Source organism: Mobula birostris, chromosome 20, assembly GCF_030028105.1.
Source record: "Mobula birostris isolate sMobBir1 chromosome 20, sMobBir1.hap1, whole genome shotgun sequence".
Classification (NCBI taxonomy): Eukaryota; Metazoa; Chordata; class Chondrichthyes; order Myliobatiformes; family Myliobatidae; genus Mobula; species Mobula birostris.
This window is the reverse complement of record NC_092389.1, coordinates 27168246-27176388: the sequence shown is the minus strand read 5'-3', so window position 1 is coordinate 27176388 and position 8143 is coordinate 27168246.

Sequence of the window (8143 nt, the reverse complement as noted above, 5' to 3'; positions counted from 1 at the left end):
TGCAATTTTCAAAAAAATGTCTAATATCCATGAGCTTCAGCTGAAGTAAATGTAAATTATGTCATTGGGGTTTTGCCTTTAACCCAGATGGTGGTCCCATTGTACTTCACAAGAATGAAAATACTTCATGAGTTGGAGATTAATAAAGCTGCCAAAGGCAAAACTAAATTAGGTATGTTTCGAGAAAGCACTTAAAAGTTGGGTTTAATTAGTTATAAGGAACAACGGACATTGACAGACCAACAGGAATTAAGATACTGAAAGTTCTGTCACCAGTTATGGAATAGAGAGAATGGGCGAAGAGTGCAGACATTGAAAATCTGAAATAAACAAACACAGGGTGCTGGAAATTCTCAACAGGACAGGCATTAATTGTGGAAAGAAAAATAAAGTGACCTAGAGAGGCTGCAAGTGCACAGAAGGCCAGAGCTCAAACAGTTATGGGCATCAGAGGAGGGAGGCTTGGTAGCAAGATGAGCAGGATTATCAGGTAATTAGTAGAAAAAGGACTTTAAAAATAAGAAACATCAGATCAACAGTCAGCAAACAAAATAATGGGTAAAAGATACAGGATATAAAAATGTGAGGCTGAAAGGAAGGGTTCAATCTCACCCTGATGGGGCAATAGAATCATAAGTACCAAAGGTTGTGCAGGAGCTGCTTAGCTCCAGAATCTCTGTGGGATCAAGTCTGGTCAGTAGTTTCTTCCCCCGAAATAGAGAGTTATAGCTCTAAGAGTAGCTAGCAATGATGCATGTTTTCTCATATAGTGAAAGCAAGAAGACAGGATCTGGAAGATTTAAAAGGAGTTAGGGATCTTGCACTTTTGAGGGAAATGGTTGCAGATAATTTGTGCAGCTTTGGCTCGGTTAAGTGTAGTCTAAATAGGTCTTATGCTGCAGCAAAAGGAGGTGAGCACGGGAAACATGTTACGAGGAATTATTGAACTCTATTAATTAATCTTAAAGGAGGGGAATTGAATAGCCCAAGGGAGACAATGAGTAGAAGAAGGGGTATCAGAGTAGAGGAGTAAACATTGGTGTGTAAAGATCTTTCCTGATCTAGTCACATTCTTGAAATGCTTTCTGTGCTAGTTTCATAGTATCAGGATCAGACCTCTTCTGCTCGTTTCCTCCTTCCACACCTCATTATTAGCTACAGCTTCCTCTCACCTTTGAAGAAGAGTCACAGAAAGACACAGTAGCGTAACAGGCCTTATAGACTATGTAGACAAATCAACAGTGACCAATTAACCTACCAATCTGCATGTCTTTGTGATGAAACCAGAACACTCAGAAGAAACTCGCATGGTCGTCGGGATAATGTGCAAGATCTCAAAGTCAGGATTGAACCCAGGTCTCCAATACTGCCATGGACCTGGTGTGCTAGATCTCTAGGCACTGGCTCTTCCAGCTGTGCCACAGTGCCACTTCTCCTGGCCCTTGCAAAGACCTTCAAAAAGGCATCAGAGAATCAGGGAAAATTACTTTCCTCTATTTCTACCACTTCACAGACATTCTAGTGTCTATATCTATATACACACAGTGGCCACGTTATTAGGTACGCTTATCTAAGCTAGTCATATTTGCCTGATGTTGACCCATATCCTTCTAAACCTTTCCTACCCTTGCATCTGTCCAAATATATTTTTAATATTGTAACCATACCTGCCTCTACCCATTTCTCTGGCAGCTCATTTATTTATTGATTGATTGATTGATTGAGACACAGTGTGGAATAGGCCCTTTGATCCATGCTGCCCAGCAACCCTCAGTCTAACTCTAGCCTACACACGGGACTTTTTACAATGACCAATTAACCTCCTAACCAGTACATCTTCGGACTGCGGGAGGAAACCACGGAGAAGACATACAGATGCCTTAAAGGCAGTGGCTATCTACTGCATTTATGCCTTTCATGATTTTAATAATATTTATAAGGTTACTCCCCAGCCTCCTTTGCTCCAGGGAAAACAGTTCCAAGCAATCAAATCTCTCCTTATAACTCAGGCCCTCCATACCAAGAAAGATCTTTGTGCAACACATACAAAATGCTGGAAGAGCTTCTTTAGGTCAGGCAGCATTTATGGAACTGAGTAAACAGTCAATGTTTCAGGCCAAGACCCCTCTTTAACACATCTTTGTGCTTCTTTTCTGTATCCTCTCTAGCTTAAATGCGTCATCCTGTAGTACAGTGACCAGAACTGCACACAATACTCCAAGTGCAGTCTAACTAATATTCTGTCCAACTGCAGCATGACATCCCAACTCTTTTACTCAATGCCACAGACAGCCCTTATTCACCACCTTGTCTACCTGCATTGTCACTTTCAAAAAACTGTATACGTGTGCCCCTATGTATCTCTGTTCAACAACATTCCCCAGGGCCTGCCATTTACCATGCATATCCTGCTCTGGTTTATCTTCAAAAAATGCGTCACCAGACTTGTCTGAATTAAATTCCATCTGCCATTCCTTTGTCCATTTAATTAATCTATTAATTAGATTCTTCTAATGGCATGACATTACCACTTTTGGAGTCATCTGCAAAGAGATGGGCTGAAAGGGCTTGGATCAATGCTGTATAATTCTACAATTTTTAAAATTTTGTATCTACACTAAGCTACTGTTTATTTACCTGAAAGTTATGGGAAAATAGCATAATTAATGTAAAGAATACCAATTCAACCACAGAATGAGCACTGAGAGAGAAAAGAGCGCTTTGTTTCTCTTTGTGAGCGAGTGGTTTATAGAAATGAATAACTAACTCTATAGATCAAATGCTCCAAAAGAGGCTTGGAGTCACCAATAAATTCATAAACAACTAAGCCACAACCAACACATCTTATACACAAAAATATAGAATCAGAAGTACTGTATTCATTATCGAAAAAGGCTAACAGTTGCCTGGTGTACTTTCATCCAATAGTCCAGTAAGTATATCCAATGTGAAAGTACACTGGTGGCCTGGCCATATTCTAGATGGAATAGATTTAAGATTAATAAAAATCTAGATTTATATATAATTATTTATTTAAATATAATTTATATACTTATTATAGGTGCCTCCTGTATCTAATAAGGTGGCCACTGAATGCATGTTCGTGGTCTAATATCACTGGCATATGTCATAAGATTTGTTGTTTTGCAGTTGCAGTATAGTGCAATACATAAGAATCTATAATTTACAACAAGAAATATGTGTGTGTGTATATATATATATATATATATATATATATATATATATAAAATTAAGTAAAATAAGTAGTGCAAAATGAGGGGTAAAAATAATGAGATAGCGTTCATTGGTTGGTTCATTGTCCATTCAGAAATCTGATGGCAAAGGAGAAGAAGATGTTCCAAAAACATTGGGTGCCTGTCTTCAGGCGCCTATACCTCCTCCCTGATGGTAGCAATGAAAAGAGGGCATGTTCTGGGTGATGGGGGCCCTTAATGATGGATGCCACCTTTTTGAGGCATCGCCTTTTGAGGACATCCTCGATGCTAAGGAGGCTAGCATCCATGATGGAGCTGACTAAGTTTGCAACTTATTCCGATCCTGCACAGTGGCCCCTCCATACCAGACAGTGATGTAACCAGTTAGAATGCTCTCCATAGTACATCTGTAGAAATTTGCTGGAACCTTTGGTGACATACCAAATGTCCTCAAACTCCTAATGAGATATAGCCCCTGTCATGCCTTCTTTGTAATTGTAACAGTATGTTGAGTCCAAGATAGATCTTCAAAAATATTGACACCCAGGAACTTGAAACTGCTCACCCTTTCCACTTCTGATTCCCCCAGTGAGGACTGGTGTGTGTTTCCCTGGACTTCCCCTTCCTGAAGTCCACAATCAACTCTTTGCTCTTACTGACATTGGGTTAAGGTTGCTGTTGTGACATCACTCATCCAGCTGATCTATCTCACACCTGCACGCCTCCTCATCGCCACCTGTGATTCTGCCATCAAGAGTTGTATCAGCGGCAAACTTATAGATGTCTTTTGAGCTTTGCCGAGCTAGAAGGTTGAGAGTGCAAGAGAGATTAGAGCAGTGGGCTATGCACACAGCCACAAGGTGCACCGGGTGTTGATTGCCAGCAAGGAGGAGGTGTTATTTCCGATCCTCACTGACCGTGGTCTTTCCATGAGAAAGTCAAAGATCCAATGCAGAGGGAGGTACAGAGGCCCAGGTTTTGCAGCTTGTTAATTAGTATGGAGGGTGTGATGGTGTTGAATGCTGAGCAGTAATCAATGAACAGCAGCCTGCTGTAGGTATTGCTGTTGTCCAGGTAGTCCAAGGCTGAGTAAAGAGCTAGTGAGACTAGATTCATTGCAGACCTATTGTGGCAGTAGGCAAATTGCAGTTGGTCCAGGAACTTGCCCAGGCAAGAGTTAATCCAATCCATGTCCAACCTTTCAAAGCATTTCATCACTGTAGATCTGAGGATGATAGTCGTAGAGGCAGCTCTCCCTGCTCTTCTTGGGCACTGGTATTATAACCCTTTTGAAGCAGGTGGAAACCTCCAACTGCAGCAGTGAAATATTGGAGATGTCCTTGAGCACTTCCGCCAGGGTTCATCCTCTTGAAAGATGTTCTGACTTTGGCCTCCAAAACAGAGGTGGCAGGGCCACCAGATGCTTCAGGTATTTGCACAGGTGTAGTTTTATTCACCCTTTCAAAGTGGGCATAGGTGTTCAGCTCATCTGGGAGTGAAGCTTAACAGACATTCATGATATCAAGTTTTGCCTTGTAGGAAGTAATGGCCTGAAAACCCTACCACAGCTGACTTGCATCTGATTCCATCCCTAACTTCAATCAGAGTTGCTGCTTTGCCCTTAAAATAGCCTTCTGTAGGTCATACCTGGACTTCCTGTATAGTTCTTGTCACCAGCCTTGAGCACCACAGATGTAAGCACTCTACAGACTGAGAACTTCACAGTTCATCAACAGCTTTTGCACCATTCTCTGTAAACTCCAGAGACTGTTGTGCATAAAATCCCAGGAGATCAGCAGTTTCTAAGATACTCAAACCACCCCATCTAGCACCAACAATCATTCCACGGTCTCAGTAACTTAGATCACATTTCTTCCCCATTCTGATATTTGATCTGAATAACAACTGAACCCTTGACCATGCTTTTATGTAGTGAGTTGCTGCCACATGATTGGCTGATTAGATATTTGCATTAACAGGCAAGTGTACAGGTGAACCTAATAAAGTGGCCACTGAGTGTATTTTAAGTACCAAAATCTAGTCTTTCAGGTGAGATACTAAACCAATATCCTGCCTGCTATGTCCAATGGATAAAGGATCCCATGGATGATATCAAAGAGCAAGCAAGATATCCATATTGTTCTGGTCAATATTTATTCTTCAACCAATATCACTAACAAAACTGTCATGAAAGCACTGCTATGTGGGGGGAGCTTGCTGTGCACAAGTTGACTACATAGCATGAGTTGGGACAACCAATCATAGGTAGCATATAATGCAAGCTTTATTTTTTTTAAATTTACAAAACAGCTGCAATAGTATGCCATATGACGTCTTGAGCCTGCATTACCATTCAGTGCCTCACAGCTGACATTCTATCTCCTCAGCTTTCCTGCACTAACCCCTATATATAATGTCAGATCTCATTTACTTCCAGATAAAAAAAAAAGGTCAGGGATATTTAATGATGACATTTTAAATTAGATTGTGTTTGATCGTGTGAATCAAACTATGTCTTCTGGTTGGAGAATCAATAACGGGAGAGTATTAATTTAAAGGTGGCACTAAATGAGTGAGGAAAGGTTAGTACAGCTTTCTTTCTGCATAGTAGTCAGAAGCATGAAAACCTTGTCATGGGTACTAGTTGAGACAGAGAATATTGCATCTTTAAAAGGGAAAGTGTATAAATATTTAAAGCAATCCATAATAGAAGCTCAGTGAAGAGACTGCTGGGCAGCAGAATTATATTTGGATTATTTAAACTAAGATTGACATAGATATGATAGGTTGAATGTATTCATAAATGTTTCAGCAGATCATTTTTTATGATTTATCTTGAAACGTGATGCTTGTTGTAACACGGGCCAGAAGTAGCAGCAGACATTCTACAAACAAGATAATGCAAATAGGAATGTGATCACTGAACAGTATGCCTAGTTTTAATTACTCTCTCCACAGATCCTGCCTGACATGTTAAGGATTTTCAGCATTTTGTGTTATATTTCAGATTTCTAATGTCTGTATTATTTGCTTTCAGTTTAATTGTACTGGATGCTGGAGTAACATTGCCCATGACATCATGAAAACATATTGTGCCTTGAAAAGTGTAACTAGCTTCCAGTTGATTTCTCAGTAGATCAATGCATTTGATCTCTCATCTAAAGGATAGCAACAATGCTATATTTACTCAGATACCTTTGAACATCAGCTTGAATGATAAAGTCTGGGCATTTCTGACACAAAACTAACAGTCCTAAACATCAAGCAAAAGTAAAGAATCACAAGAAAGTAGGAGCAGGAGCAGGCCACCATTCAATACTTCTATGGCTGATGTGCTTCAGGCTTCAACTGTTCTTCAGTGACATTCCTACAGTGCCCATAAAAAAATTCACCCCCCCACCCGGAAGTTTTCATGTCTTATTGTTCGACAACATTGAATCATGGTGGATTTAATTTGTTTTTTTTTTGACACTGATGAACAGAAAAAGATGCTTTCATGTTAAAGTAAAAACAGATGCAGTGAAACATCCCCACAGCATAATGCAGCCACCACCATGCTTCATGGTACGGATGGTGTGCTTTCGATGATGTGCAGTGTTTGGCTTACACCAAACATAGTACTTAGTCTGATGGCCAAAAAGTTCAACTTTGGTTTCATCAACCATAGAACCTTCTTCCAGCTGACTTCAGAGTCTCCCACATGCCTTCTGGTGAACCCTAGCTGAGATTTCATGTGAGATTTTTGCAACAGTGGCTTTCTCTTTGCCACTCTCCCATAAAGCTGCGACTGATAAAGCACCCGGGCAAAAGTTGTTTTATGTGCAGTCTCTTCCAACTCAGTCACTGAAGTTTGTAACTCCTCCAGAGTTGTCATCAGTCTCTTGGTTGTCTCTCTCACTAGTCCCCTTCTTCCACAATCACTCAGTTTGTGAGGACAGCCTGCTTTAGGCAGATTTACAGCTGTGCCATATTCTTTCCATTTCTTGATGATTGATTTAACTGTACTCCAAGGGATATTCAGTAACTTGGAAATTTTCTTGTATCCATCTCCTGACTTGTGCTTTTCAATAACCTTTTTGTGGAGTTGCTTGGAGTGTTTTTTTGTCTTCATGGTGTAGTTTTTGCTAGGATACTGACTCACCAAAAATTGGATGTTCCAGAAACAGGTGTATTTTTACTGCAATCAATTGAGACACTTTGACTGCACACAGGTCTCCAAAACAGATCTCCATTTAACTAATTATGGGACTTCTAAAACCAATTAGCTGCACCAATGATGACTTGGTGTGTCATATCAAATGAGGTGAATACTTATGCAATCAATTACTTTGTATTTTATATTTATAATTAAATTAGATCACTTTATCGAGATCTGATTGCACTTTGACACGAAAGTCTTTTCTATAGATCAGTGTCAAAAAAAGCCAAATTAAATCCACTATGAATCAATGTTGTAAAATAATAAAACATGAAAACTTCCAAAGGGGTGAATACTTTTTACAGGCACTACTACATCACTTCAATTCTCCACTTTCAAAAATTTATATACTTCCTTTTTATATATCTCCATTGATTTAGCCACCAGTCCTTCAGTCCACAGAAGTCCAGAGAAGAAATTCTTATATATCTCAATTTTAAATGGCTGCCTCCTTATCTTCTAATAATTACCCTTCCTTTGAAGCTCTCTAGTGATGGAAACATCACAACATCTACCTTGTCATGCCCCCTTAAGAACTTCTGTTTCAATAAGATCACCCTTTGTTCTAAACTGCGAAGAATATAGGTCTAACCTTATATTTTGGTCATTGGTGATAGGACAACCCTCTCATCCCTAGGAATTAGCCCAGTGAATCTTTTCTGGACTTCCTCCATTCTAATACATCCTCTATGGGCAGAACAATAGCACAGCAGAGCTTCTGCCTGACAGC